The sequence below is a fragment of the Mauremys reevesii genome, linkage group 5 (assembly GCF_016161935.1).
Source record: "Mauremys reevesii isolate NIE-2019 linkage group 5, ASM1616193v1, whole genome shotgun sequence".
Taxonomy (NCBI): domain Eukaryota; kingdom Metazoa; phylum Chordata; order Testudines; family Geoemydidae; genus Mauremys; species Mauremys reevesii.
The window spans coordinates 48,642,924-48,669,483 of NC_052627.1; positions in this window are offsets into that span (position 1 = coordinate 48,642,924).

Consider the following 26,560-nt stretch of genomic DNA (forward strand, 5'->3'; position numbering starts at 1 on the left):
AGGGACAAAAGTGTGATTTGTTTTTAATTTCCCAGATCAAAATGGAAAAATCTGAGTTGAATACAATTCTAAATGACTAGAAATATTTTTTGACAATGTACTACTAAGCTGCACTCATACTAGGAGCACTTTGCTCTTGTAGTGTACTGATATAACCATAGTGTAGACCTGGCCTTAAAGATACAATCAATATATTTATACTCCAAGAAATGTGTAGGTGAAAAAAAAAGTGGATAATAGCAAAATGTTGGGAAACATCAGTAAATAACATCACTCAGATTTTCCATCATCTATGTTCAGGAAAACTTTGAAATATAGAACAATTTTTAAAGGCATAATTATCTTGACACTTTGTCCTTTTGTTAGTCCAACTTAAAATTCAGCATAATTTGACACAAAAGTAAATACACAGTTTTTAAAATTGTCTGTACTGACAGCAAGAGAGCATGAGTCATGGCCTCTCTAACTTTAAAGTGTTTTCTAGATAACGTATTTTGACATATATTTGGTTAACTAGCTACAATTCTAAATTCAGAATAAAATATCTAAAGACACCTGAAGAGTGTGTGTGTGTGTGTGTGTGTGTGTGTGTGTGTGTGTGTGTGTGTGTGTATTAAAGTAGAACATTTGTTCAATGTTCTGTGCATTCTTATGAGGGTAGCAGTATTATCAGCACTTGCCAAAAATGTAAAATCTATTTGTGTGATTAATTGAATTGGGTTAATAATTGGTATTGCTTTGAGGCTCGTTTTAGCAGTGATGTGCTGGAAGGGCTCATGGGGGGCTCACAGAAGCCTCCATTTAAATTCTACCACCAGACTGAAGGAGGGGTCAGGTTGATTTCCTTCACTCTGCCAGTGTCCCGCACCCTGGAGCTGGATAGGCCTTCACCTGCAGCACTATCTTTGGAGTTAACAAATGCTTCTGAAGAACAATTATTTTGCCTTCATAAGAGTCCAGATTGCACCCAGGCTTTAAAAAACGGCTGCCCTTCCACCTCATTTATATGAAGTTTATCACAGGCCTCAAATGCAGATGTTTCGGTAATACTGCAATGTAAACATAAAAAAAAAATCCTATGGCATTTGCGACATCTATCTTTCTCTAATCTCACCTGCCACAAAGCTACAGTGGCAGGATTAGGCCCTTCATCTCCTCTTTGTGAATTATTCTGTGACAGGTTCCCCTTGGGGAGCCCCTGAGCCCCTCTGACCTGCCAGCCTGGGCTCCCTTTATACTGTGCTGCTGTGACCAGCCTGCCAAGTCCTCTCCTGGTCTCTAGCCTGCACACATACAGGTAGGGACACACCCAGCTGCAGTTACATACAGATGCTGTGATCAGCTCTGCATGGGGAGGCACAGCTAGGGCACCTCCCAGTTCCTAAGGCACGCACCTCATCTCTGTAGTGTAAACCCAAAATAATACTGTCATGCGCTGCACAGAAAACTGTACAGCATAAGCTCATGAAATTCACCCCCTTCCTCAATGTGGAGAGGAAATATACAACAGCTTTCTCCCCCAAGTTGTGATTGCCACACACACTAGTTTTAGACAAAACAAAAACGAGTTTATTAACAACAAAAGATAGATTTTAAATTATTATAAGGGATAAAAAACAGATCAAACCAAATTACCTAGCAAATAAACAAAATGTACAAACTAAGCTTAATATACTATATAGATGGGATATGAATAGCAAATTCTCACCCTAAATTATGATGCAAGCAGGCTACAGGCTCTTAAGGGGCAAGCTGCAATAACTTAGAGCTTGGAATCCCCAAGGGTTTCATTCACAGGCTAAAAATCCCTTAAGCCTGGGTCCAGCATTTCAGTCTTTGTTCCTCAGGTGTTTCCAGGAGTCTCTCTGAGTGGGGAGTCAGTGAATAACCATAATGAAGTCACTCCCCTGCCTTAAATAGCTTTTGCATATGGCAGCAACTCTTTGTTTCAAAGTTTGGTTCCCATGCCAGTCAGTGGAAAAACACTGGTATTCCAAGATGAAGTCCAGCACCAGGTGACCTGGTCACATGACTCTGTAGTGTCATAGCAGCCATGAGTCAGAGACTGTTTAAAGAATACTCAGGAAGGCTTCCTGGTGGGAGATTAGCTTCTTCTAAGGCTTCTTTTATTCTCCTAATGGCCCTTTAACCTGAATGGGCCTAGCCATCCATCTAGCCTGAGTGCATTCTGCCTAGTGGGCGTTCCCCAGATGTAAACACATTTGTAATACAGATATATAGTCAATACTCCTAACTTCAGGTACAAAAATGATACAGGCATACAAATAGCATAATCATATTCAGTAAATCAGACCTTTCCAATGATATCTCACATGACCTAAAATACATCAGAATTATGACAATCATATCATGATATCATTATGAAGAATATGAGGTGCAGTGTCACATCTTCCTTTCTCACTTTCCCATAATATTTCCCCCTTTGAAGGTCTTGTATGTTTTTCTAACCCATTCATTCTATATATCCATGAACATTCTTTTTTTTTTTAATTTTCCCCTGTCTTAAAACTGTTCTTTTTTGCCTCTGTCCTGTATTCTTCCATAGGTGGCTTAATTTTTCATAATTATTTTAGAGCAAAGCGAGCCCACCACTCTTCTTTCTATGGTGGAGAAAGCCTGAGGGTTAGCAGCACCAGCATGGGGGAAGACAGCAACAGTTAAGGATTATTCAAGTGGATGGTCTATAGAAATTTGCTAGACCTTGGGGCTCCTTTGGCAAAATAAATAACACTAGCTACTGCAGACACTGAGGTCCTGAGCCAATGTTCCCAGTGGTCTCCCCATCAGATGGGGAAAAATGGAAGCCTGACATTTAGTGCTGAAACTTGGACTCAAGGTTTTTCTTCCCTGATTTATTTGTATTTGTTAGTCCGCCTTCATCCTTTTTTCCCCTCATAGTTGACATTTTAGCAAATATTACAATTAAAGGACACCCAATGCAAGTGTGATTTTAATTAAATTATTGAACCAGAATATTTCATCATGTGTACTGCTGAGACTGAATCTCTTTTGCACATTTCATTGATTAATTATATTTAAACGTAAATTTTGATTTCACAAAGGACACAGTATTTTAAATCAAAATAGTTGATCATCTTTTAAGATTCAGCAGGGGTAATGTGTGAGATAGTGTGATGGAAATGTAATATTTATTTAGATTTTCTTAAAAATGTACTATCAGGTAAAAAAGTAAGGAAATATAATAATTTCAACCGTCTATAAATTAAGTTTCCTTCCATGCTGATGTAGGACTGAAGAGCAAGATTTCTGTACTCTGTGTCAAACAACGTGAACATGTGTCAAGTACAAATTACAATACAGACACACCCACCCCCCGACTTACGCAATCATTCCATTCCAGAAAGCCTCGTGTAATTCAAATTTTGTGTAAGTTGGAAATGTATACCTGTATGTTATGGAAAAATTTCCGCAACTTGAAAATCCTATTTCTGGCTCATGGAACTTTTTCCATAAGTGCAAATTTGCATAAGTCAGGCTTGTGTAACCCGGGGAGAGTCTGTATTCAAACAGAGCTATATTGTGGGGTTAGTATTTACAAATTACAAGGGCAGTTAAATTCCAAAATTCCATTGAAAGTAAATAAGAGTTAAGCACCTAATTCACATTTGTGCTTTTATAAATCTCCCATTAAAAACATAAATAACATGATTTTCCAGTGCCTTTCACCTTAGGTTGTCATCTATACCTGTGCAAAGTGTTGGATGTAAAACATTTGAAAATCAGAACTGTAGTCTTTTTTACACAAATTTTGCACTGGGTTAAATGACATTAGAAAATGCAAGTTCATGGGGAATCAAGCCCCAAATATTTAAATCAGTCAATTAGAAAATATCACACTGTCATTTAATAGTACATTGAGACGACTGATAGGTCTTATTTTATTTTGATAAGCAGGGACGGGTAGTAAATCATTTTCAGCCATCGACTCTGTCTTCTCCCACACACTCATCTGAGCCAAAGAAACTGATAACATAAAGTAGTTTACCATGTACCGCATTTAGACTATGAATGGATGTGCTCACCAATGCTTAGTGGCTTCTGGTTGTGGTCCCCCTGTCCTTCCTTAGTCTAGTCTTTCAGCATAACATTTTGGAACGGAGAGAACAGTGAAACTACTCTACCACTCCAAACAGTTTAGAGTAGTTTACAATTGGAGCCGGGTAATGATCTCAGCCAGATCCCTTTTAACTTACTCATTAATCTATCATTGGTGATAATGCAGGATCAGGACCTTAAAAAGGGCAAGTTGTCAAAGTGGAACCACTCTTTTATGTACATTTTAAGACTCCTGTACCAAAAAAAATATATGTTCTTGTGTGAACCATAGTTCCTGAATGGATGTCCATTAACTTCCTTGGGACCCCATGCAGAGTAAGTGTGTGTGTGTGTATGCATTTTTCAGAATCTTTTCCTAAGTAATTAAAGTGTGCTTTTCCTAAAAGAAGAAAGGGACAGATTTTTAAAGGTATATATCACCTAAAAATGCAGACAGGTGGGATTTTCAAAAGCACATAGACACCTAAATCCCATGTCTTGCTTATTTATACATTTAGATACCTAAATAGTTTTAAACATCTGACCCAAAGTGCTTTAGTGGCAGTATAAATACTTAAACAATATTTTAGCAACTTACCAAGATATTTATCTAGGGAGAAATATAGTTTTGCTGTTTCAAATGTTTAACTTAATACTGATTATATTCGTGTGATATTTTTAGATGTATTATCTTATTTCCTAAGATACAAGTCATGCAGTAAACCCATTTTAAAATGAGCTATCTTATCTTTTTTCCAAAGGAATAATTGTCTTACCCCATTGGCAATAATTCTGTGAACATGTTGAAAATCATATTGTTTGTCTTTTTCACTCACTAGGAAGCTGTTCTTTGCTGTGTATGAAATGATGAATAAAATTGTCCATTAAATCTAGGTTTTGCCATCAGCTTACTATTAGAAACTGAAGTTCTTGCTAAATCACAATTGACAAGAATAAAAATTAGCTGGAGTTTTTTCCTGCTGAGAAATATCACCAGTATCAATGATGAAAACATTGTTTCCAGGGAAATACATAACCTTGTTTTCGGCATTTATTTAAATTAAACCTATTTATTGACCTTTTTGGTTTGAAATATATGTCTGAAAATCAGGTTAAATACTCACAACGTAGTTTTAACATATATTAACATGTTTGTGTTTTGATATTCCTGTTTAAAAAAAAAATCTATGGGCTAAACAAGGCATATAGTAAGAAGCAACGCTGAATTTCACCAGCCCAGGTGATCAGGGCTCCCACTATTACAACCCATTTGTGCGGTACAGCATATTCCCCATTATGCAGCTTACCAGCTCCATTGTCTTCTCTAAGGGCTGGTCTTCACTGAAATACTATTTACACTAAAATTACTGCCCTCAGTCTAGCCTAGCTCGAATGAGAGCAATCACACTGCAAAGCAAGAGGACCTTTGATTAGTATTTACTATGGCAAACTTTCAGAATAATTTAAGATCCTCAAAGGGGGAAAAAATGGACTTTGAAAGATTTTGTTGGTTGTTTTTTTTTTTTTTTTTTGCGTGCAGGTTGCTGAGATAGTACTTTCAATTTCTTTGTAAACAATACATACAGAATTGGACTCTTTGAGATTGTTGCAAATAATGTAAGGATAATTCATCTATTGCTTTAAAATATGTGGCTTGAGATAAAGCAATAAACCTGGAGGAGGTGATATCTATCGCTGCCAAGTAAGATGTACTATAATGTGATATAAGACTTTCTGGAAAATTGACTGTTCTGTTATACTTTTAAGAAGGGAAGCTTTATTTTGTTTTGTTTTTCTCTATTAATTTTATAGACTGTATTTATTTTGTCAGTCTCCTTTTAGACCAATGAAATATGACACATGAACACAAAAGTCAGGATTTTTTTGTGTGTGTACTGAGTCATTTGTGGCATTGCTGATTCTTCTGTAAGATCAGGTAATACAGCTGCACAGGTCAGTTGTTGTGGGGTTATAACTGAGTTAGATAATGTTTTTACAGCTTTCAAATTGCAGATCAACCTGGGAAATGCAATAACTGTAACATGTAAAGTTTTTTTTAATCAGTCATAATTAATCATAGTTATTAATATTTAAATTTCTACCTTGAACAGTCTTTCATCAATGAAGGAACAGATGGTTCTAGTTAAATAAACATTGTACACATCTTTACAGATGCAGTGCCCTCAGATAGAACCGGGTTCTGCCACTCTTAGCAAGCATGAGTAGTACCTTTCTCCACAAGTAGTCCCAGTAAATACATAAACAGCAAAGTACTACGTAACCAGTGTGAGTAAAGGTGGAGGAATCTAGCCTGTGCTGGAGGGGATTCTTGTGTCAACAGATGGGCTACAAACAGCTCTTGGATAATCTTGTACTCAAGATTGAGTATGGAAAATGTTTACAATTATGTTTCAATGATGAGCGTAGCTTGGCCTCAGAGAAGGGCTTCCCAGATTTGAAAGATTAAAGTTTGGTTTATCATTCATTTGTTCTTTTTATTGGCTAAATTTATCAATTCCAGCAGAAAGAACCTCTAACTGAAAACTATATTTGCAGTATCAGAAAAGTTATCACCTCTAATGAGGTTCCATTCATATGGTTGTTCTTATGGTTTTGTTTCAGTAGCTACATTTACAGAAGCACTGCACCACTGCCTCCAGATTTTCATTGCAGTGGTATATCTAAACCTGTAGGACACATTGCTTAGCAATAAAAAGTCTACCTTTTGAAAAGCAGAAATTCCAGTGCTATTGCTCCAGGGCAGAATTTCATTATATTGTCCTAAATAGTTCAGTCATTACTGTGATGTACACCATGTCTACCTCCGAAGTGGAATCTGCCCTCAGGTCAGTAAACTCATAAGTGTCATTTTACTGTGTACTTCCAAAGCAGGAGTCCAACCATCATTATAGCACAGCTTTTAAGACTAAGGTACTGCAAAGGTTGACAAAAAGACAGGGGAAAAGAGCTCACATAAGAGCTTGAATGTGATAAGATTTCTGCCCTAGGGGCAGCTCCTGCCCTAGAAGCAGAGCAACATCAGTCTGAGCATGCAGGCTTGCTATAATGAAAATGTTATGTTCTGCCATAAAGATTGATCGGTATCAATGTAATATTATTGGGGTTTTCTGCTCCAGGCAAAGTTCCATATAGCTGTCTATGACAGAGACAGAGTTAAATCATTACAATGATGAAAGGGATGATATAGATCCTATCTTGAAGGCAGAGCATGGTCTGAAAGTTGTATACTAGAAGCAGAGCTACATCACTGCAGTGCTGGGAATCTTGCCTCTGGAATCACTTGTGCTTTGGATGCAGAGTTGCGTAACTGTACCACTAGGAACTATGCCATGAAGAAAGAGAGTGACCTGCCCTGGAGGAAGAATTGTCTGGTTGCAGTGATTTAAGTTCTAGCCACTCTTTGCTTGCAGACCTCAGCATTCTGCCCTGAAGGTAGAGTCATACGGTATTATTTCAAATGTGACAGGAACTCCATGTAGGCAACGTTCTATGACTGACATGTTGAACAATTTTGCAATGGAAGCATTTTGCACAGCAACTTTTTTCAAATAGTATGGTAGGACATACTCCTTAAAAAAATATTATGGTGATGTTGGTTCATCACAAAATAAACATATATAAAATTACTATTTCAGAAATTCTGAGGATAGAAACAAAGATGTGAGTATTTTGCTATCAGCCAAAAGTTCATCACTCATGGTTATAGGGACAGCCTCCTGAATAACATAACATCGTGTTTTGTTCTTTGAGGCCCCTGAGGCCATCCTATATGTGGGTGATCTCTGTTAAATAAGAGGTGGGTTTTTTGTTTGTTCCCCCCCCCCCAAATTTAGAGGTGTGGTGTTCTGGGACAGAGTAGAGTCAGTCTGAGTTTACAAAGTGATTTATGGTCCAGAAAACCTCTTCAGGGCCTAACATTACTTCCTCTGTGGCAGTGGAGAGGTAGGCTGTCTTTGTCTCCATGACAATTGTGCCATACTTTTGTAGAAATTTCTTGTGTTTAAGTCCATCTTGGTCAGAATGCATGATCAGTCCTCAGTGCTCAAGCTGGTTAACTAATTGGCTACTTGATTTTTATTTTTAAATGCAAAAACAAACAAAACTCAGCATAAATACAGAAAGTAAACTAGATATTTAAAATATTTTCAATTTTAATCATAAATGCTAGTAACACAGTTAAGAATAGTGTGTGTGTGTGTGTGTGTGTGTGTGTGTGTGTGTGTGTGTGTGAGAGAGAGATTTTTAACCTATGTCTCTTTTATGTGGAAAAAAGGTAGTTCGAAATCCATGAATAAAATAAACAGAGTTAGCACATCTTTTATACCATCTATTTTGTTGAAGGTTACAACACTTCTTGGACTATTAACTAGGTCTATTAACAAAGCAAAGTGGTCATGAAGTACAGTGAGCTGATTGTACTGCATTTCAGCCAAGGTTGATTTCAACAGTTCAAAATATTGTTCAGGTTTTTTTTGAAGAATTTCTTCTTAGCTACCAAAAAGAAAACTCTCTAATATAATGAAAAGAATGATTGGTCTTAAGGGGAGAAAGTTTTTCATAATATTTAACCAAATTTTTCAGGTAATGTAGGTTTTAAACCAGGGGTGTAAAGGCAAGAATTTGAGTGGTAAATTCATTTTCCAGTCAAACAATTAATCAGACCATAGCATGTCAGCCAAGAAGGACAATAAAGGGAATGGCAGGTGAGCAATATAATGGTATCATGGCATCATTAGTATTGTTAAGAACATAGGAGACAGGAGTGAAAAAACATACCTACCACAAATAGTGATCATAGGGCATTGTACAGTGTGCACTACCCCCAAGCAACCTTGAGATGTTTCGCCTTGCATGAGCAGAATGCATTGAGGAACTTCCTCATCAGTTGCTACTTCTCTGTTCCCTGATGACAAATACAGTTGACAAACTAGTTAATAAGATACACGTCGATCTCACATATTGGTATAAAATACTTGGGGTTGAGTAATAATTTGTATGTCTACACTGTAACTAGACACCTGCGGCTGGCCCATGCCACCTGACTTTGGCTCACGGAGCTCTGGCTGCAGGGCTGTTCCATTGTTGTGTAGACTTCCAGGCTAGGGCTGGAGTCTAGACTCTAGGACCCTGCAAGGAGGGAGGGTCCCAGATCCCAGTCTCCAGCCTGAGTCCAGAAGTCTACATAGCAATATCACAGCCCCACAGCCTGATCCCTGCGAGCCCCAGCTGGCTGGCATGGGTCAGCCGTGGGTATCTAGTTGCTGTGTAGACATACCTTTAGAGTCTGACCAACCCTGTTATAGTTAAAACTAGTAAACAAGATGAGCTGTGATAGTGGTTTAGCTAAAGCAAGAATATATAGTTCCTAAGATTCAAATTGCCTGACTAGCATTCTACTGACTAGCATTGAGCTCCTGTTTTAAAAAAACAAAACAAAACAAAAAAAACTTCCTGGTGGAATTTTAAGAGGCTAGCAGTGTAGGAAGTAATGACCATTGCTTAAAGTTCAGTGTATGGGGTTGCCAAAGCCTGGAATAGATTACCACATAAAAGCAAGAACTGACACCTGAAACCTGACAAATGTTGTGCTTTGTCCATAGTATGTACAAGCAAACAACATGCTTTTTTTCTGCTCTCAAGTTCCACCTGCTAAAACTGTTCCAATCTCAAATCTTATTGACACTACATACAAGGGGCCTATTCACTGCAGTGTTACTTCATTGAAATACCATTGAAATAAAATAGAAATAATGCAGTGAATCAGGACTACGAGGTTCGGAATCTGACCAATTCCATCCCCAGCTGACTGAATCCAACATAAACACTTCCATAAGTAACTTAGACATGAGTTACTGAGCATCCAGCTCCTAATATAGGGGATGATTTGCTTTTTATTAAGGAAATCGTGTCATGTACATACATTTAATTCAGTAACTTGTTACTCGATTTTACATAATGAAACATAAGAACATAACATCAAAACAATAGGCATTTTTTTATTTGCGTCCTGGTTTTTGAGTTCACATTTCAATGCTTTTCTCCATGACCATGAAGGAGAAAAGCTTTTGTTTTGATTCTCATGTAATCATAGAACTCTAGGATCTGATGCTTTAAGAAAAATACCACATATTGTATGTCTTGTGATAAAATTGAAATAGTTGTGAATACTGAAGCACACATTTCTAAATAAACATATTGGTATGGAAACACCCTCCTTTCATATAGTGATTGGAAAATCTAAATTAAGAAAAGTTTTTAAAGGTTGTTAGTGTTTGGGGCTTCAAGTGAATATTGACACCAAGGATATAATATTTAAGATGTATTTAAATCTTAAACTGAGATTTAAGTTAAATCTACAGCTAAGATTTAAGCTTACTGAACCTTAATATGGCAAAGTGTGGCTGAGAAGTGAATGGTTTGTCCTATGCTGTGTGTGATGATAAATGCATGTAGATTGTACTAAATCATATCATCCCACTGATATTTTATTCAGCATACATATCTAGAAAGGGTTGTCAGGTCTGGTCATAAATGTACAGTTGGTTGGATCTCATAAAAGTCATTTTTGGGCCATATCTTTGGGCAACCCTTACACACTCCTCAATCTTCTGTGGACCAGTCTGATCCCAAGAAGCAACTTAAAGTAACCTCAGGTCCTCTCTGAATTGCACCATCTGGTAATGGGTTCCAAAGGCCATTACCGCAGCCAAGGGTTTCCCTAATATTGTGACTCCTTGGCCAGGCCTCCAATTGCTGGCAACATCACTAAGCCGCAGGAACTTGGAAGGGGTGACAGAGGATCCTTTTGCCAGGGGAAACCTCAATTGTCCAGTTATGCTGGATTTAAGGCTGCCTTGTGCACCTGAAGTAGCATAAATAAGCCCTAGTGAGCATGAGGATTTGCACAATTATTTAAGAGGAGTTTACTCTTGAAAGATCAGTTAGCATACTGTCCCATAGCAAAAGCATCAGGTCTCACTGTTCCTCAGAACATTTCCAACATATATTTGAATCAAAGAGACTCGTTCTAAGTAAATCCAGTGGATGATTTTAAACTATATCACTCTGATGCTGAGCCTATAGCACAGTCTCAGTTGGTTTGCTGAGACTCTGGGGGGGGGGGGGGCTACTGCCTCGCTGAAAGGCCCTGGTCATCTCTCTCTTGACAGGGAATTACCAGAGAGAGGTGTGCTGTCACAGTTGGCATGACACGGGAATAGCAGCAAGAGTCTGTGATGCACCCCTCAGGCAGGAGAGTGCCCACAATAGACCTTACACTTTCAGGGTTCTGCCACTTGAGGCAAGGTGGCAGGGGTAGGGGAACACAGGCCCACCCAACTCCGCTGTGTTCCAGCCCAGGGCCCTGACAGTGGCAGAAGGTCCTGCCACTGGGTCAGCGGGGATCCGTCCGCAACACGCTGATCAAACACTAACTCACCGCACTTTCCAGTTCCACCCCAGGCTACTTCCTACCCAGTCTCTCGAGTGGGTCCCTCTGGTTCCTCCAATGTCAGGGTATTCAGCTGCTGGTAGCCCCAGTTGCTCCAGCTCACCCTCAGGGTCGAGCTCACTCGGGTTGCTGCCTGACTCCTCCAGTTCCTCGGGGAACTCTGCATCTGACAGTTCTGGTAACCCAAGTTCTTCCTCTGGGTCAAGTTTCCCCTGGTCCAGGGCATCCCCTGGTTCAGCAGCAGGGTCTACAGGGAGCAGCCAGCAGCCTGTGTCTGTCTCCCTGCCTGGGGATGCCCCCATTGGGCTAAAGGCCCTGCCTTTTGTACTTTCCGTTCCACCCTTCCACTTCCAGGGGATGGAGTAAAGTTGGCCTGGCTCTGCCCACTCAGGCTGAGAATGGCTCATCACCCTCTGGTTCGGAGGGAGACCATACCGGCTCCCTACACACCCCACCTATCAAACCCAGCTCCCAGTTCTCAGAGCTGGTGTCCTCATCCTTCCCTAAGCGGGACAGAAAGTCCTTGTTGGTGTTGTCCCTACCCACCCGGTGGTGAATGGTGAAGGCGTAGAGTTGTAGAGCAAGATACTACCGTATAAGCCCAGCGTTCATATCCTTCATCTTATTGAGCCCCTTCAGGGGTGCATAGTCTGTAAACAGTAAAATGGGGGGCCCTGAGGATGTAATAGCAGCGGGCATCGACTGCCCACTTAACTGTGAAGGGCCTCTTTCTCAATGATGGAGTAATTCCTTTTTCTGGGGAACAGCTTCCGACTGAGATGAAACAATAGGGTGTTCCACCCCATCCCCACTCTTGAGGCATTGGTCTGGATGATGTTGAAAGTCAGGGCTGAAGAGTACTAGCTCACTACATAGCCGTTCCTTGATGGTTTGGAAGGCTGCCTTGCATTTATCAGACCAGCAAACTCTGTGGGGGCTGTCTTTGGTCAGGAGCTCCATCAGGGGGGTGGTAATGGTCGAAGTGGGGTATGAACCGCCGGTAACATCCAGCGAAGCCCAAGAATTGATGTACCTGCCTCTTCGTGGTCATCACCTGGTTTTCCTGGAGTGCTTGGAGTTTCCCAATGAGGGGTTTTACCTGTCCTTGGCCGAAGGTGTACCTCAGGTAAGTAAGTGGTCTCCTGTCACCCAATCCAGCACTTTTTAGGATTCGCTGCAAGCCCAGCTGCACGGAGGTCCCAGAGGACCTGGAGCCGCCACCTGGTTGAGATGTTCTTCTAGGCGGCCACTGTAGATGACCAAATCGTCCAACTTGGCCATGGTGTATTTGGTGTGCAGTTGCAAAATCCGATCCATCAAGTGCTGGAAGGTTGCCGGAGCCCCATGGAGACCGAAAGACATCTGGGCAAAGTGGTAGAGCCCTGAATGGGTGGTGAATGCTGTCTTCTCCTTGGAGTCCAAGGGGATCTGCCAGTACTCCTTTGTGAGATCTAGTGTTGTAATATAGTGGGCTTCCCCAAGCCAGTTGAGGAGCTCGAGAACACGGGGCATAGGATAGGTGTCAAACTTCAAAATGGTGTTAACTCTCCTGAAGTCAGTGCAGAACCCTTGGCTCCCATCCAGCTTTGGGATGAGAACAATGGGGCTCCGCCATTCACCCTGGGAGCACGCAATAATACCCAGCTACAACATCGCCTGGACTTCCTCCTCTGTGGCCTTCCGCATCTGCCTGGGCAAGGACTGGGTCGCCTCTTGGACCACCACCCCAGATTCATTCTGGATCCCATGGTAGGCGAGGGCAGTCCGACTGGGTTTTGTGGTGAACGTCTTGGGGAACACGCTCACTAGGCAGTGGGCTTGCTCCCACTGCCCAACCATAAGAGTCTCCACTAGCTGGGGCGTGTCATCATTGGGGTCCTCTGGAGGTTGAGGCCCCAGGTCTGGCTTGGGGTGGTATGGGGCAATGAATAGCCCTTCCTGTTCCTGCCAGGGCTTTAAGAGATTCACATGATAGATCTGTTTTTTCTTCTGGCAATTGGGTTGCCTGATTTTTGTATGTGACTGGTCCTATCTAGTGAAGGACCTCATATTGGGCCCTGCCAGCGGGCCAAAAGTTTCGATTCCTCAGAGGGAAGCAGTAGGAAGACTCAGTCATCAGGTGCAAAGGATCAGGCCTGAGTGCCCCGATTGTAGTTTTGCTCCTGGGCTCCTTGTGCTGTGTTTAAGTTCTCCTTCGCGAGTTCGACCACCCATGCCAGACGTCCCGGCTGCTGTTAGACATATGGTAGGAATCCCTGCACTGTGAAAGGGGTGTGTTCCCAGGCTTCGTTCAACATCCTGCGAGATTGCCACCCATAAAGGAGCTCAAACACAGAGAACTTTGTGGATGACTGGGGGACCTCTCAGATGGCCAGCAGTAAAGGAGGGAGCAATTGGTCCCACTGGTGGAGGTCCTCAGTGGGGAAGCCTCGCAACATTCCCTTCAGAGTCTGGTTAAAGCATTCCACCAACCCATCAGTCTGGATATGGTAGACCGAGGTCTGCAGTTTCTTGATCCCTAGAAGGGCACATACCTGGTGCAACAGCTTAGATGTGAAGTTGGCCCCTTGATCAGCAAGTATCTCCTGAGGGAAGCCCCCAGGTTGAAGATATTCATGAGTTCCGCAGCAATAGTGCAGGCGATGATACTCCTTAAGGGGATGACCTTCGGAAAGTGGGTGGCATAGTCCATCAGGGTGACGATGTATTGATGACCTGCGTTGCTTTTTGGAAAGGGCCCCACCAAAGGGTACACCGATGATAGGCAAAGGGACCAAGAGAGCCTTCTATACCCCAGCCGGCGCCGTGTGTTGGCACTCCGGGCATAACATACAGTAACCCTTCACCTCATGGTGGACCCCGGGCCAGAAGAACCGGGCAAGGACCCTAGCCGCAGTTTTCTCCTGCTTTAAATGGCTGGGATGTCATGTGCAAGTTTCAGGACAGCCCGTCGATGAGTGCGGGAAACCACAAGTTGGGTCTGGACTTCCTGGGTCTGGGGGTTTCGGTCAATGCAGTAGAGCCGATCATGATTCAGTTCGAACCTATGCCATTGGGCCGCATGTTGGACCTCAACAACCTCTCGATCCACCCGGGCCAGCTGCTCATAGGCGAACTGCAGTGTAGGATCTTCTCTTTGGTCTAGACTAAAGTCTGCAAGGCCAGGAGTGGGGCTAGCGCACTCTGTGTGGTCCCAATCATGTGTGGGAACTGGGGCAGCTCCGGGTTTAGACGTGTATGGGGCTACCTCTGTCTCGGGTGGAGTTCCCTCAAACGCCTCTTCCATTGGTAGGGATCGGACTACCTCAATGAACTCCGGCCAGTCATGGCCCCAAATAACCACGTAGGCTAAGGGGGACGCCAGCGCCACGGTCATTAACTGGGTTGCCCCTATTACCATGAGAGGGACCTCAGCCGTGGAGTACGATTTCATGTTTCCATGGATGCACTGGATCTGGACCTCCCCAATCTCACTGCAGATGTCCGTACTCGCCCCTCTGAAAGCAAGGTCCTACTCTGGGTGGTACCTCGGGGTTGGCTAGAGCCTGATACCTGGATCAAGCACCCAGATGCAGTGCAAGGTGCAGGCTCTGGGTATTGGGGAAGATAGATCCCACTGTCATCCGGTCATTGGGTATGGGATTGCCTGTGAGGTTTGGGTGTGGGCCCCTTTTCAGGCTTCTGTGTGCTGGGTCTGGGGGGTGGGGCGTCCGCCGTTAGGAAGTCCTCCATAAGCATGATGGTTGTGTTCAGGGTTGGGAGCCAATGCCACAAAACCCATGCCCTCCCCTAGATCGGGAGGATTTGTACAAATTGGTAGAGGATGACCTGTTCAGTCATCTCAGCTGCTGTCCAGCGCTCGGGCTGTAGCCATCAACAACAGCTGTCCTTTAATTCCTGGGCCATGGCCTGGGGTCGGGCGCCTAGCGGGTAAATCTTCTCCTGAAACCATTTCTGAAATGTCTCCAGGGTGATTGTCCAAGGCATCCAGAATCGTGGCTTTCACCCTCATCATCTGGAAGTCCCCGGTAAGCCCTCTGAACAGGCCCCATCTGATAGGAGGTGAGGAGGGTCACCGATTGGTCAGGTGCCCAGGCAGCCACTGAGGCAACCCACTCAAAGGTCACCAGACAGGCTTCTGAGTTGGCCTCAAGCTCTATCTTGGCCAGACAGATCGGTGTGGCTGGGGCGGGGAGGTTGGCTGCCCCCTCAGGTTGAGCCCCACGTGGGCCAGGCCACAGGGCTGCAAGTTGCTGGAAGCATTGTAGTTGTTTGTAGTGCTGGTCTACCCAAGGTCTGAAGCAACTGCTGCTGTTGAGCACCCAGATGTTGTACTAGCTGTTGTTGCTGGCTTTTGGCCAGGAACTTGAGAAGCTTATCCATCTCCATGCTTCAATTAGGGGAGCTTCAGAGGCCATCTCGTTCCAATCCCTTAGTGCTGGGATAGGGTCAGCTGCCTGTATTCTCCACCATGTGTAGCATGGTCTCAGTTGGTCCGCGGAGCTGCTGGTGGTGGCGGGAAGCTACTGCCTTGCCGAAAGGCCCTGGTCATCCCTCTCTCTCGACGGGAAATTTGCGGAGGGAGGTGTGCTGTTGCAGTTGGCAAGACACAGGAGTACCAGAAAGAGTCTCTGCTCCACTCAGGACTAAATCGAGAGTTGCCTCTCCCCTTGCGGGTTCCCATACCAGCTGTTCCAAGAAGCAGTCATTTAAAGTATCGAGAAATTTTGTCTCTGCATTTCGTCCTGAGGCAACATGTTCCCAGTCAATATGGGGATAATTGAAATCCCTTAATTTTGATAGCCTGTCTAATTTCCCTTAGCATTTCATCCTCACTATCACTGTCCTGGTCAGGTGGTCGTTAATAGATCCCTAATGTTATATTCTTATTAGAGCATGAAATTACTATCCTTAGAGATTCTATGGAACATGTGGATTCACTTAAGATTTTTACTTCATTTGATTCTACATTTTCTTTCACATATAATGCCATTCCCACCCCCTTCCCCCCGCATGACTTGTTCTGTCCTTCCAATATATTTTGTACTCCGGAATGATTGTGTCCCATTGATTGTCCTCAGTCCACCAGGTTTCTGTGATGCCTAGTATATCAATATCCTCCTTTATCACAAGGCATTCTAGTTCACCCATCTTATTATTTAGACTTCTAGCATTTGTGTACAAGCGCTTTAAAAACTTGTCACTATTTATTTGTCTGCCCTTTTTGGCTGTGTCCAATTCTTTATTTGAATGTTTCTCATTTGATCTGGCCCTTGCATTATCCTCTTCCATCCTCTGCTCCTGACCATAACCTAGAGAATCTCTATCAATAGACTCTTCTCTAAGAGAAGTCTCTGTCCAATCCATGTGCTCCTCTGCAGCAGTCTGCTTTCCCCCATCTCTTAGTTTAAAAACTGCTCTGCAACCTTTTTAATGTTAAGTGCCAGCAGTCTGGTTCCACTTTGGTTTCGATGGATCCCATCTCTTCTGTATAGGCTCCCCTCATCCCAAAAGTATCCCCAGTTCCTAATGAATCTAAACCCCTCATCTCTACACCATCGTCTCTTCCACGCATTGAGACTCTGAAGCTCTCCCTGCCTACCTGGCCCTGCGCGTGGAACTGGGAGCATTCTGAGAATGCCACCATAGAGGTCCTGGATTTCAGTCTCTTCCCTAGCAGCCTAAATTTGGCCTCCAGGACATATCTCCTACCCTTCCCTATGTCATTGGTACCTACATGTACCACAACCACCAGCTCCTCCTCAGCGCTACGCAAGTCTATTCAGATGCCTTGAGAGATCCTCAACCTTCACACCAGGCAGGCAAGTCACCATACGGTTCTCCCAGTCATCACAAACCCAGCTATATTTCTAATGATCGAATCTCCCATTACTAACAGTTGCCTTTTCCTACTGACTGGAGTTCCCTCCCCCGGAGAGGTAACCTCAGTGCAAGAGGATACCCTAATAACAGCTGGAAGAAGGGTCCTAACTATGGGAAGGTTTCCCTCTGCTCCCGTTGACTTCTCTGCTTCCCTGGGCCTTTCATCCTCCTCAACAGTGCAGGGGCTGTCTGACCAGAGGTGGGACAATTCTACAGTGTCCCAGAAAGCCTCAACATACCTCTCTACCTCGCTTAGCTCCTCCAGTTCTGCCACCCTGGCCTCCAAAGCCCATACACAGTCTCTGAGGGCCAGGAGCTCCTTGCACTGAATGCACACATATGCCACCTGCCCACAGGGCAGATAATCATACATGATGCATTCTGTGTCTGTCTCCCTCCCTAGGGCTGCCCACACTGGGCTAAGGGCCCCACCTTTTGTACTTCCTGTTCCACCCCTCCCCTTCTAGGAGATGGAGTAATCTTGGCCTGGCTCCACCCACTCAGGCTGAGAGAATGGCTCATCACTCTCTGGTTTGGCGGGAGTTCACAGTGGCTCCCTACAGAGCCAATGAGTCATCACAAATCCCTATATATCTCTATATATTTATAACACTGTGTAAATGCAAAGTATAGTCTGCAAAATACATGCTATATCCCTTGCGATAATAGCAAAGTCAGGGTTTGTGTTTTCTTTAATCTTTATTGTACCTCTTCTTACTATAGAAAGCTATCAAATGGATTGAGCAAATTTATTAAACATATATAATATATATATATATATATATAGCCTTGTAAATCTGTGCATTTATTGCTTGTTTTAAAATATCTATACATGCTTGTAATATATTTATTAGTCAGTGGGAGTTAAGTGGGAAAGCTCCCATCACCCACTTGTGTAAACTATTCAAGATGTTAAAAATATAGCTATAAAGAAAGCAGGGAATGGGACTTTAAAAATACCAAAGTAACCACAGACATTATCTTCCATTGTCAACTTACTTAGGTCACGGAGAAGTAAGCTTCAGTTGTGTGTTTTGTATATTATATGTGTGCCTTAATTCATATGCTGCAAAATAGTCATATAACAGGAAGATATTGACCGTGTTCCAGAAATTAGAGGTATGCATTGGGGAGATGATGTATTTTCTAGTGCTTTGTCCATTTTTTAATAACTCAAGCAAAAGCACATCATCATTTTTCTAGCCTAATAAATATCACTAGTAGGATGCATTTCTTGTTGCTTAACCTAAATATTTCCATAATTTCATCCCATCACATCAAATGTCTCCCCTTTGTATTATCCTAAAGAGTATAACCCCTCACATTTCCTGGTGTGTATACACACATTCCAAACATGTATATGGTTATCCTTGCCTCCTTAGTCATGATTAGGCCAACATTTACTTCTTTTAAGGTTTGTTCACAAATAACTTCACCAACCCTTAATTATTACTCTAGCACAAATTGAGAGAATTTAAATATCTCTTTCAGGTCACCATCACATATTGGAAATTTTTATCATTATTGCTTTCCCTGTGTCCCAGGATACATTAGATAAGCTGGTATTTATCCAATTTAATTGTTTTTATTTTCTGGCATTATATAATTTGTCTGGATCCCTTTGTATTAGGGCAGGAAGGATGGTCTAGTGATTAAAGCAGAGAGTTGGGGAATAGAAAAGTTATATTCTACCACTGGCTTGTTCGTGATTTTGGCTAAGTCATTTAGACAGCCATTTAACTGACCTTGGTGTGTCACAATCTCTCCATATATAAAATGGAGATAATACTAACCTCATCTACTGGCATCTTTTGACACCTTAATGTTTGTAATGTATTTTGTGGGGTGGAAGATGTTGTAGAAGTACAAAGTATTATTAGGGCTTAGTTGTCCTCACTGGTGTGACTTACAAATTTTGACTGGAGCCTGAGCACAGGACACCTAACTCCTTTAGCCTCCTTTCAAAATCTCCCTATAATGGTGATTACCCGCTTTCAAATAATCAATGACTGATTAAAAAACACAGAGTAAGATGTTTCAATAGCTCCCAAAATGTCTAGTGTGGTATTTTCACAACTTTCCAAGCACTCACAGTACGTTGTTATGTTTCCTTACACTGTTTTGAAATTTCAGAATACAATTACAACGGTGATATGGCAATAACTTTTTTCAACCGCTGCAGAATATGGCTGTTAATAAGCTCAAGTATGTAGTAGATGGACCATTAATGGATGAAATGCAAAAAGTTTGCAAATTTGGTTCATTTCGGTTACTTATGTCTGAAAAATCTAAACTTTTGGGGTCTCCCTGCTTTCAGTACAGCTGGAAAGGCTTGCAAACAACTACAGGTCTGTGATATGGGAGGATGTAGGCCAGCCTCCTCAGCTGTCTCCCTCTAACTTCTCATCAATCTCAGTCTGATCCCAACTGCACTCCCCTCCCCCCACCCTTTGTCCTTACAATGACAAGAGGAGTTTAATACTTTTCCTTTCCACAAGAGCACAGAGCTAATGGCCTTGTTTAGAGGACTTGGGGCTGTATTGTGCTTCGCCTCAGGATTGCTGTATGTGCAGTGTGAGGAATGAAGGTTAACAAAAAATTAACCTCCCATTAATATTTGGGCAGGGTGCTGAGAGAAAGAAAGCAGAGATGTGTGCAAAAATTACAGCAGAGCCCTGGGAATAGCAAGTAATAGAGGGAAGCAGATCTGAGGTCCTAGAGGAGAGGAAAGGAAAGGGTCAGGGCAGAAGGGTGAGGGAATATGTAATAGCGGGTACAGTTATGTGAGTACCCCATTTTTTGTTTGCCGGTTATTTCAAAAAATTGCAGGAAAAAATTGTTTTCCTAGGTTCATAGATTATAAGGCCAGAAGGGACCACTGTGCTCATCTTATCAGCCCTCTTGTATGACACTGGCAATAGAACTTCTCTGAATTAATCCTGTTTGAACTAGAGCACATCTTTTAGAAAACCATCCAATCTCATTTTAAAAATTGCCAGTGATGGAGAATGCACCATGATCCTTGGTAAATTGTTCCATTGGTTAATTACCCTTACTGTTAAAAATTTGTACCCTATTTCCAATCTCAATTTGTCTTGCTTCATCTTGTTACACCTTTGTCTGCTACACTTTAAAGTCAAATTTCTGTTCCCCATGTTGGTATTTATAAACTGATCAAGTCACTCCTTAACCTTCTTTTTGATAAACTAAATACTTTAAGTTCCTTGAGTCTTTACTTATTCCAATCCTTTAAACATTCTTGGGACTCTTCTCTATATCCTGATAATTGCCCTAACTATGATGCTATAGGGTATCCCGGGGTTGGTCTCTCTTAACATCTCTAAAAGGAAAGATTCTACTTTGTATGAAATAATTGGATAGCCACAGATGTGTGAGAGAATTACTTGCCGGTCTGGTGGTTAGGGCACGCACCTGAGGAGTAGAGAGACCCCGGGTGCAATTCCTCTGCTCCATGAGTATTTAATTATTTATACACAATGGAACATAGGAGAGATTGAGAGCAATACACTCCAGAATACAAGATAGCCTTAGGGTTAGGTGACTTATCAGCAAGACTTGTGTTCCAATCTGTGTTCCAGAGCATTTGAACCTGGTGCCCACTCTGCCCGGGAGGAGCCATAACTACTAGACTAAAACTTACACCAGCACCTCCCATTTGTGAATCCAGCCCTAGCCACAAAAACTTGATAAAGATGTAGTACACAGCAGTGGTTGTCATTTTATCTATTCTCTCTCTCTCTCTTCCCCCCGCCATCACCCTCACTATAGTGACTAAAGTTAAACTTTACTTACTATTGTCGGAGAAAAACTTAGTTCTCACTTATTTGTTTGGATACAGCAAAGTCAGATACTTTATTCTGTTTAGCAGCTACAGCAGGGAGAGAGTGCACTAGGACATAAGGTCTCCCCTTCCTAGACAGGTCTCTCAACAGCAATTACAGCAAGCATTTATACTTTTGTTACAGACAATAATAAGCAACAGCTGCATTTTGTTTATACATAGGTCATCCTGATATCTTGTTTTTCTCACTTAAGAGACTCCAGTCTACATTTCGTATTATCTACACAAGGTCGAAACAACTTCCCACACAGTTCTTTTCCACTCGCCTCACACAATCCTCGCTTCTACAAATCTCGCGTTATGAGGGTTACAGTTAGCCTGACTCTTGCTAAAACTGTCATGCATTGCAATCCCCTACAAATCCCTGTCAGTTCTTTCTCTACTTCCACACTATTGAATATCAATTCAAGTAAAACTAAGCGGATTCCTGATGCTGTAAGATTCTCTCATGATCATGCCACTGGGACACGCATAATAGTAAACTGAACTGGCACCAAGTAGTCTCAGTTTTAGACCTTTTATGTAGCAAAGCACAGAAACCTGTCAGCTCCTGGGTCCCAATTTTTATCTGATAGTGAATCATGTGGCTGAACCATCTATCTTTGCTTGAAGGAATTTCTATCACGTGTTTGAAGCATCCAACTTCTTGAATAAATAATGTATGAGCAGATTTTGAGCAACACGCTTAATATTTTAATTAAAAATGATAAACAGCATATCTTCATTCCTATCTGCTGCATTAAGCTGTAAATGAAGAGCCATGTCAAGGCATCCACTGCGACAGAACTGATTGATACCACAGCAAAGCACTGCTTATATTATTTTAGATTTTTTTTAGTATTCGGCAAAGGAGAATAAAATAGGTTTGGGCCATGGAATACAAACTTTCTTCTTCATCCTCCTATCGTCTGTGTTTGCATCCAGGAGGAAGGGACTTTCTATCACCTAATGATAAGTGTGCGCTGCTTTTAAGCAAATTACCCTAGCAGTGTTCATGAGGATTTTAGCACTTTGTGTATTGACCTATCACCAAGTTGTTAGCATTGACCTAACCCACAGAGGAGAGAAAAGACAAGGGCATTAATTTGATTTAGCTGTCTTTAAAATACCATCTCATGTAACTTGCAATGCCAATATCTGAAAATCTGTAATATGTACAATATAACTTCGCTACTGATGCCTCTGAGAAATTAGAAGAAGCTTCTAGTTGGAAACAATTCTACCTGGAATGTACAGCAGTTCTTTTCTGTTCACCCTTTACTTTGAGTATTTATATGAGAACATACCTTTGTTGCTTAGATGTTCACTAGATTACGCCTCACTTGATTTTAGTGACATAGTAATCTCCATGGCAATAATGGGCCAGATTCCCATTAACTTAAATGAAGCTGTGCCAATTGATATCAGCTGAGAATCTGGCCCTATGATACTAGGTGAGGAACAATGGTAGGGTGCAATAAACTTGTAAGAAATCAAAGTCCTGCAAATGTGTCTAGTGATCTCAAATAAAGAGAAACACAGAAATTACAACATACATAAAACAGCTACTAGAAAAAAAAGTTGACCACCATTTTCCATCTGAGATCAATAAGACTGTAACTGTTTGGTGGATATAGGTTAAACCTTAAGTCCAGTGTCACATTTGCCTTCTAGTAATGCTGTCAATGTCTCATTGTTCATACACATATCTTGCATGTGGTAGAACCAAAGAAATAGATTGTATTTCACTTCTGCACATACCAATGACCTTCAGATGCTGGCTTTTATCATTCTGAAGGAAAGAAAAATATATTGTGCCTTCAGCCTTTTGGTAACCTAACTTAATTAATACATTTTTCTGACTGTCTTCCTTTCAGGTGTCTTAGATCAGTCTTTGTAATCTTTGAGCTCTTTCTACAGTCCATTATGACCACCAGGAACTTCAGCATATATCATTACTTATCCAGCATTTTGTTTAGACTGAAAGCAGCCCATGAAAAGGAAACAGAATTCCTTGAGATTTGTAGTATTTAAATATTAAATTCACAATAATGGGCTACTTTCCAAAATATCTGGAACAACATTTTTAAGCTCATAAATTTAAACCAAAATCTTTATTACTTAGTATTCCCCATTTATTTATTTAGGAAGTTTTCACAGGTTTACAAATCCTTGCCATGTAAATATCATACAAAAGAATAGTCATTACAACAGTGAGCTTTAAAACATATAGTAATATAATCATCAGATCTCTGTATTGAATATGATGTTACCATAGTACAGAGCATTTTATACCACCCATGATATGCTGAACTACTAAACTCAGTTTGTGACATGAAAAGAGAAATTTTATTAAAGTGTCCCTTCATTGTTAAGACTTTTTTATCCTATTATACTTGAAAAATTAGCATAATGATTTTTTGACAAAATAATTACTTTTTTTTTAAAATCATCTTGAGGGGCATTCAGGCAATGTCTACATTATGAGCTGGGGTGGGATCCCCAGCTTGTGCACACAGTGTAACCACAGTAGAACTGGTAGAGGCAATGGAGGCATGGCTGGGCTGTGACGAGTACAACTCTCCGGACACCAGTTGGTATGAATTTGATACAGCCTCTGCTGCCTGTGCTACCATGGCTATTTATGCTTGTGCTAGCTCAATGAGAACAAGCACAAGAGTGTATGCAAGCAGGGGAATCATGACCCTCACGCTCAGTCATAGCCTCAGTCAAATGTTTACAAACCTGTTGATGTTGTCTTTGAAGAGCACTGCAATTTAACAACCTTTATTAGTTACTGTCACTATGCAGATGGTACAAGTTAATATCTTAGTCCTTTAGACTTCAAGGGTACGCATTTCAAAAGTGAGTGCAACAGATGTGACTTCAAAAATCTGTTCATATCTAATATACCCACACCACATCTGCAAGTACAATGCGTTATATGAGGCCTCTTGGTGAAATCCTTTCTAAATACAGATCAGACATTCACCTGTGTTATACAGGAGGTCAGATTAGATGACGTAGTGGTCCCTTTGGCCTTAAACTCTGAGTCTATTTGATAGAAAGAAAGAAATGCTCTGTGTGTAATATTTATAAATCCTTAGTTGCTTGTTCTATGAATAACTTGTGTTGGAGAAGTCTGGGATAATCAGCTAACACAGATATGGCTGTCTGAGAAGAACAAAAGACAAGCTCAGATGCTGTATTGAAAGATCATTAAAATGACTAAAATTGGCAATTTCAAGGTAGGATTAAAAAATAGAGTACAGGATTTACCGACCATACATGTTAGAGATTAGGAGAGAAAATAGTTACCCATCAAATAGGCTTGGTGAGGTTCTACATTATCTAAAAGTTAATTTGAGATAGGATTTGAAAGTCAGACAGTGAGAGGGATGTGACTTGGGTTAACAAAGGACAGTATTATATAGCTGGAGAGAAGAGATCAGACACAGGGTGGAGTCGGGCACTGAGAAAGCTGGCAACTTTGTCAAATAAATGGAGAGGCTTCAGTTTCTGTAATCCAAAAAATGTTCAGCCTGGCAAGAAAAGCTTTTATGTAGTCTCTAGATTCAATCAGATGTGCCCCATCTGATTTGCATTTGCATTAATTATCTTCTATTTTCTATGATAAATAGATCTTATTTAATCTAAAAATGTTTTATGCACTGCTCCTAGAAACAATTACAGCAAGCAGCTCGCAGAAAAATAAAAACAAATGTCTGTCCTCTAGTCAGAGGCAGAGGAAAGTTGAGGCACCAACTTAATTGTTCAAAGATGAAGCACAAATCCAAGATGTGCAATTGAGCCTCTAGTTTTAGTCCCCTGGGATCAGGGAAAGCACCTGAAGACCAATAGGAAATATGAGGACTGAGGTTAGGAATACTTGAATGACACTCTCAATATATCTTTCTTACTCTTGAATCCTGCAAGTTTTGTCTCATTCTTGGAGGAATGTATGGGTGGGCAGCATTGTCAGCTAGACATAGCTAACTCCCTTTAAATTTTGGAATAGAATTTTTTTGATAAGTGGCAATGGATTGCTTTGAGGATGCTCTCACTTCTTTTGTATCCTTGCTTATAGGTACAGTGATTTTTAGATACTGAGCAAAGTTAAAAAGTATAGAGATAATGAACAGGAGAAATGTGCATGTGCTTTCAAAGCTTTATGTAAGAAATGACTATATTCCTGCACATCAAGCCACAAATTAATTGAACTGAAATTCCAAAATATAGACATATTCATTTTCTTTAAAAAAATGTGAATGCCAGTACTGAATGGGAGAAAAAGATTTTCCTAAATGAAAGTACCAGGTTCAGAGTCCTAGAGGAGGTAGAATATTTTTTAAAATGGCTACCTTTCTAGCAGATGGGTTTTATACAATAATCTTTTGCAGTGCTTTGCACAGTGGGCCAGTGGTCTCAATAGAATTTTGCTTGAGTAAAGAGTGAAGAATTTAGCAAGAACTTTAGGATATGCAAGAACTTTAGTCTACCTTCCACAATAGTTTTCGTTTAAAAAAAAATTATATATATATATATAGTGTGTGTGTGTGTGTGTGTGTGTGGGCAGCAGTCATCACAGACTGTTGTCTGTAGAAAAATAGAAAAAAGGATACTTTCACCTGTGTACTTAAGAACTTAAACAAATCAGTGGATACCACTGTACCAATGATTAAGGGGCTGGAGCACATGACTTATGAGGAGATGCTGAGGGAACTGGGATTGTTTAGTCTGCAGAAAAGAAGAATGAGAGGTGATTTGATAGCTGCTTTCAACTACCTGAAAGGGGGTTCCAAAGAGGATGGATCTAGACTATCAGTGGTACCAGATGACAGAACAAGGAGTAATGGTCTCAAGTTGCAGTGGGGGAGGTTTAGGTTGGATCATAAGAAAAACTTTTTCATTAGGAGGGTGGTGAAGCACTGGAATGGGTTACCTAGGGAGGTGGTGGAATCTCCTTCCTTAGAGGTTTTTAAGATCAGTCTTGACAAAGCCCTGGCTGGGATGATTTAGTTGGGGATTGGTCCTGCTTTGAACAGGGGGTTGAACTAGATGACCTCCCTGAGTTCCCTTTCAACCCCGATATTCTATGATCCCTTACCATTTGTAGAAGTATTTCACCTGAGAGTAATACTTAAGGGGCTAACACCTTAATTACAAAATACAAGGATTATCCAGGCAGCAATACTTTCAGACTTTAAAAGTAAGGTGTCTAGAAATAACATGAAACATTGGCTGCCCTTAGTTCTTTTAAATGCAATACAGTGGGTTGAGAACTTTGG